We start from the raw sequence: 6,000 nt of genomic DNA on the forward strand, positions 1-6,000 counted from the left end.
CTGAGGTAGTAGACAAATATTTCTCTCGGTTGTTTAGTTTTCTTAACTTTATATTGTGGTGATGTGCTGCAGAACTGGGGATTCCCTCAATACCTCATTCTCCAGGATTCCCCTGCCCTCAGGACTTAACTCGCAAAGTTTCACACTGAGCGATTCCCATGGAAATACTGCCATAAAATTAGCTCTAAATTGCCGTCTTCTAGCATTTGAAGAGAATGACTTAAAGGACAAGTTCGGTATTTTACACTTAAAGCCTTGTATATAAAGTTAAGAAATACATCACTGCAATATAAAGTTAAGAAAACTAAACAACCGAGAGAAATATTTGTCTACTACCTCAGATTTAACGTTTTATCTGTACATCAGCATCGGGGAATAACATTATAATCTCATTCACGGTAGAGATAGCTGCTTACATGTGCAAAACTAACTGTGAAGACTTAAATGTTAACACAGCTTTTGTGTCTTTATCAGCTTTTGCTATATATACTGGCCCTGATCATCATATCAAATACTTACCACTTGCTCCATTTTTGTAAATCCGTTTTTATGAATGAATGAGTCTCTCACCCGTTGCTGTAGTTTTCTTCGTCAACAGCCGCTTGCACCCCCTGCTGGTGAGGCTGACTAACAGCTATGGAGATTATCAATCGGCAATCTACTACTATTCCTACCGTTCCCGGATGTCAAATGTTGAATTTTCTGTCGAATTTGAACCACTGAATTTGTGGAAGTGAATTTGTAAAGCGAAATAAAATGGACCGAAAATTGTCTATCGAATATTATAGGTTGTATTTTTAAACAGAATGAATATTTTGGAAGTGAAATCTGAAAGGTGAATATGGATTATTGAATTTTTATTAATTAAAACGTGTGTGAAATGTTTTGAATTGAAATATTCACAGCCTAAATATACAACCATGTTGAATTTCAGCCCATAAAAATGCAAGCAGGGTTAATGCAATGCATATTTTTTCAAGTAGTGCAATTCAACAAGCTTTTTTGTTTCAAAAAACATTTGTCATTATTTTACTTCCATATGATACTATTTTACAATATTACCATTTTTACATTTTTGACTACTTAAAAGAAAAAAACATTACAGATCCCAAACTTCTGAACAGTATATACTAGTGTTGTCAAAAATATTGATATTTCAATATGAAACGATAGAAATATCTGAAACAGTTCCAATATTCCTACTGCAATGTTCTATACACTTGTTTGAACAAATTTTCTATGGATTGAACGCAAGTTGTCCAGAATGCAGCTGCTAGGCTTTTGACTTAGACCAGCAGGAGGTCTCACATTACTCCTGTGATTAAGGCCCTTCATTGGCTTCCTATTGGTTTTTATTTTAAAATTAGTCATTATTTACAGAGCCTTGCATGGTCAAGCACCCTCTTACATCTATTACATGCACACACCCCTAGCCAGTCTCTGAGGTTTTCAGACCAAGACCTTTTAAATATTCCCAGAACACGTCTTGAGACAAGAGGTGATTGTGCTTTCTGTGTCGTGGCTCCAAGGCTCTGGAACTCTCTCCCTTTAGATGTGAGAACCACACGTGTGCTAAGGTCATCCATTCATTGGACAGAAATTCTCAAGCAGAGAAAAGTGCAAAAACAGGCTAATCATGGAGATATTTCGTTGTGCAATTTTTATGGTGTTATCGGCTACTAACGCAATATGAAGAATATGATCATATGGGGGAATGTAACTTTGTAAATTTGTACTGTAACTTTGCTTTTCATTTATTACTTAAAGCTCACATGAAGTTACATAAAAAAAAACTACTGATAAAGTTCAAACATTATTAAAAAACAAGTGAACAGTCATAAAATAAGAACAAATACACAAATTACAAGCAGAGATACTAAACAAATTTACAAAGTCTAACAGTAGTATTCAGGTACAGAAATTAAATATAGTTTCATCTTTGTTAAAGGTGCTCTAAGCGATGTTGGGTGACGTCATTTCGTGTTGACGTTCGGAGTATTGTCAAACAAAACGGAGGCTAGCTCGACCCTCCCTCCTCCTCATCCCGTCCCCTCCCCCTCCCTTCCCCCTCCCTTCCGTGCTTTTCCGATGTAAATTCGGGACTTCGCACATTCCTTCTCCTTTTTCCCTCTTCTTTGCTATTTGCTATTTTGCTATAAGCATTAATCTGTATTTAATTTTACATTTGATTACTTTCATTTACACTGAATATTACTGTTAGACCCACCTGAAAAACTTAAAGCCATATTTATTTAATTTGTTTCTTTATTCTGTTGTATTTATTTGTGCTATCATTTGCAATTTGTTTATTTGTTCTTATTTTATTTTATTTTATTTTATAGACTGTTTACTTGTCTTTTTTTGTAAATCTAGTTCAACAGTTTAAATAAATCCATATGCTGTGTGTAAGCTACAACAAAAAAATGACCCAAGAAATTATAAATATAAATTATCTGTATGGTGGTATATATGGCAGTTTTACCCATGGTATCTAAAATGGTATATATAATATTGATATTTTTCAAGGTATCGTATCGAAGTTGGGAAATTCCAGAATCGTGACAACACTACACAATATTGCAATGCACATCGTTTCCAAAGTTTAGCCACATGACTGTAGTATTATATGTGTATAATTACTAAACACTTACTAATCCTGATGTGAAAGATTATATTTATTTCTTCCGTTCATGGCCATATTAAGCCAATTAATCCAGTAATTTCTGCACAATACAACAGGCCTTTTTACAAAAAAAAAAAAAAATCAAACGCATTATATTAGTGACATAACTAGAAGTTTATCCACATAAAGCACCAGTTCCGCCATAAAAATAACAACTTGGACAACTTTATGGCTGAAATAATACATATTTTCACTTAATAATGAATCTGCGTTAAAATACAGGATAAATAAAACTCTTTTTGAATCTTGTCTGTAGTACTTTACCATTTACTGTAATGAAGGGGTTTTTTTTGCTTTAAAAAGTAAAAACACGAGGGATGTTTTTCTTGGGATAATCAACATATGCCACAAATCCTGTCGATAGCTTAACTTGTATTAAAGTGACAACTGTATTTTAATATGCATGTTAGTATGCAATGTTTATCTGTGTACTATGCATTACTTTGCAGTATGTAGTGAGGATAAATGGATAAATACGTATCTGCTTCATGGCACTAATAGTGTCAAGGTCAAGGGTTTGATGGCCAGAGAACACAAACATATACTGGCAAAATGCATCAATTCGCATTGGATAAAAATGTCTGTCAATGAATGTAATGTAAATGCAGTACTTAAGCGTACACAATGTTATTGCGCTATAGGAGATTGTCTCTGGACAAAAAAGGGTTGAAGTTTCACTCAATTATGTCAACTGGAACATCTTATTACACTAATGAGATCTAGAAAATGGCTCAGCTGGATGTAAACTGCTAGATGTAAATGCGTGAAATACATTTTCACCATTTCATCAATGCGTTTAGCACAGGAAAGCTTTATAGCCTATCTGCAGTAATACCCCAGGGCGGGAGTTTCATTATTAGTTTATGATGAGACAATCTTCAGAGATCCGCTATAAATTTGGTGGCCCAACTTCATTATACTGAGACGTTAATACAAGAATTGGTTCTCAGTTTTGATATTATTCTCAAACTAGTGTTTGCAAGATAGAGTGAAATGTATTAGCAGACTTACAGCTCTTTAATGCAATCACAAATAATGACCACTGAAAACCATATAAAAACGCACCAATTCTACAGTTTGAATTCAGCTCTACTCTAGTTAAATCTAGTTATCGATAACTACCAGAGAGTAAATAATTCTCACAAGACCAATGAGTCCGCAATTTTAAATATCTACATTATCCCCCCTCAGTCTCCATGGAGATTTCCAGAGACAAATGAGAGCATGTGCTGGTAAGTATAAGCACAGTGTATGCAAATGTGAGTGAGCATTTGATTTGTAATGATGAATTAGAGGCCTTCATTGCTCATGCTGATTCAAGGCAATGCATACGGCGGAATAGAGCAAAGAGCTTCTGAAATCAATAAGCTCCTAACCACCGAATGAGCAAAACTCTTGTGGAACTCGTTTCTCACCCTCAAGTTGTTAATGAACCACTCAAATCCCGAACAGCGCTTTTAGAGTCTAAGGTGCGTGATAAGAAATGAGGGCCTGGAGTTCCATCTCCGCAGTCCTGATTTGATTTGATCTGCCACTTTTTCAAAATACTCCAGCCATTATAGCTTACACGCACGCATAAATCACGCTCGCAAAGTGTGGAAATGCTACTTTGCATCGCAAAGCAATGCATTTTCTGGATACATAGAGAGTGTCTAAGTCATCCATTACTATAGTGCTCCGTCTGGGGAGCATAAGTCAATTACTCGGTTTAAATTTTGAAAGCTCGTTCATACGAAGGGAAGTCGCTACTACCCGCCACAGCGTTAAATTCTCCCCAATAACCACGCGGGACTGGCGAAGAAGCCAGCATGTTTGATTAATGACTTAATATTTTATTAATACTATTTTCCCCTTTCCAAATGGAACTTGCAGGGGGAAAAATGAATCTTGTCGGAGCATGAGAAACCAAAACAGGCCCCGAGGAGTGCTTAAGATTGCAGGATTGAAGCGTGTCAGCACCGTGTCCCACTCTAACCCTGTTTGCTCTCGTAGCGGATGGAAAGGGTGGGGTGGGGGGGAGGCAGAGTTGTTTGCTTGAAAACACAAGCCCAACCCAACTGTCCACTGTTGATTTGCCATCTCTCAACAGAAGCACTATCTGCAGACGCAGTGAGAGAGAACCTGCCTCTATCTCTCTCCCATGTTGATGAAGCAACCAGAAAAGGACTGTGAGAAAGGTCAAGACCACATTTCAGCTGGAATGAATGAGCCACTAGAAGTTCTTCTTAACTTCAGTATTGAAAAGTAGTTCTTTCCGAGTTTCCAAGATAAGGGGCGTTTGTAACTGCATGAAGCAAAGCGGGCAGATGTCCTATTGTGAGGATGACAGTGGATCCAGATTGGAGCCACTTAAGATTTCATTCATGCTGTTTCGAGCACAAGGTACAGACCAAGTATTTTCCAAGACAATTCACCAGGACACAGGTCTGAGCTCCAAGGATATTTGGCTGTTGCTGCAATCTAAAGGGTTATTGGCCAGAATCCATTAGCCACCCATTTTTCAAGGCACATTATCTAAGTGTTTCGGATGGACTTTTTCACTGCCTATATTCAGTGAACCTCAGTGTTTCCTCTGTGTTCCATCAGTGAGGCTGTCACACGCTTCAAGTCTGAGACACATTTAGCAATGGGACACAGTACTTGCTGTCTATTCAAAGAGGGAATAAAATAAATTTTATTATGGGTACGTCTACATCAATCCAGATCCAGATTTTGTTTCAAAATGCTCTCTGTATACACTAAAGTTTTCTAAAAATTGCTCATCCACACTGACACATCTGAAAAAAGGCTTAAATCATCTTACTGAACATGTGTTAGTGCCCACAACTAGATCTAAACACAAGGGTTATCGTGAGTTTGCGGTGGCCAGTCCCAATCTGTGGAATAATATGACACAAGCTATAAGAATGCCACTGACTTTTGCCTTTTTTAAGTAACTTAAAAACGTACTTTTTTAAGGCCCCATAACTTATCTATTCACTTTGGCATTTTAAAAATGGTTTATGTCTTATGATTGTACAACTTGCTTTACATTTTATTATTACTATGCTGATGTATTATCTTTTTTGTATACTTTGTAAAGCACTTAGGTCACCTCAAGTTGTATTTATACAGTGCTATACACGTATATTAATGCATCGCATGCTGTTGTGGCATAATGGTTAGAGTCAGACTGGTAACCCAAAGGTTCATAAAGTTCAGGTGAGTAAGAATCACTCAACAAACACGGTGAGTAATGTCTTGTCCTGTTATTATCATGCGTCGCGTCTGAATGCGTTGTTGTTTTTGGAGCTCTATCGATTTGATTTATAATTCTT

Source organism: Leuciscus leuciscus (assembly GCF_965113295.1).
Source record: "Leuciscus leuciscus genome assembly, chromosome: 5".
NCBI classification, from domain to species: domain Eukaryota; kingdom Metazoa; phylum Chordata; class Actinopteri; order Cypriniformes; family Leuciscidae; genus Leuciscus; species Leuciscus leuciscus.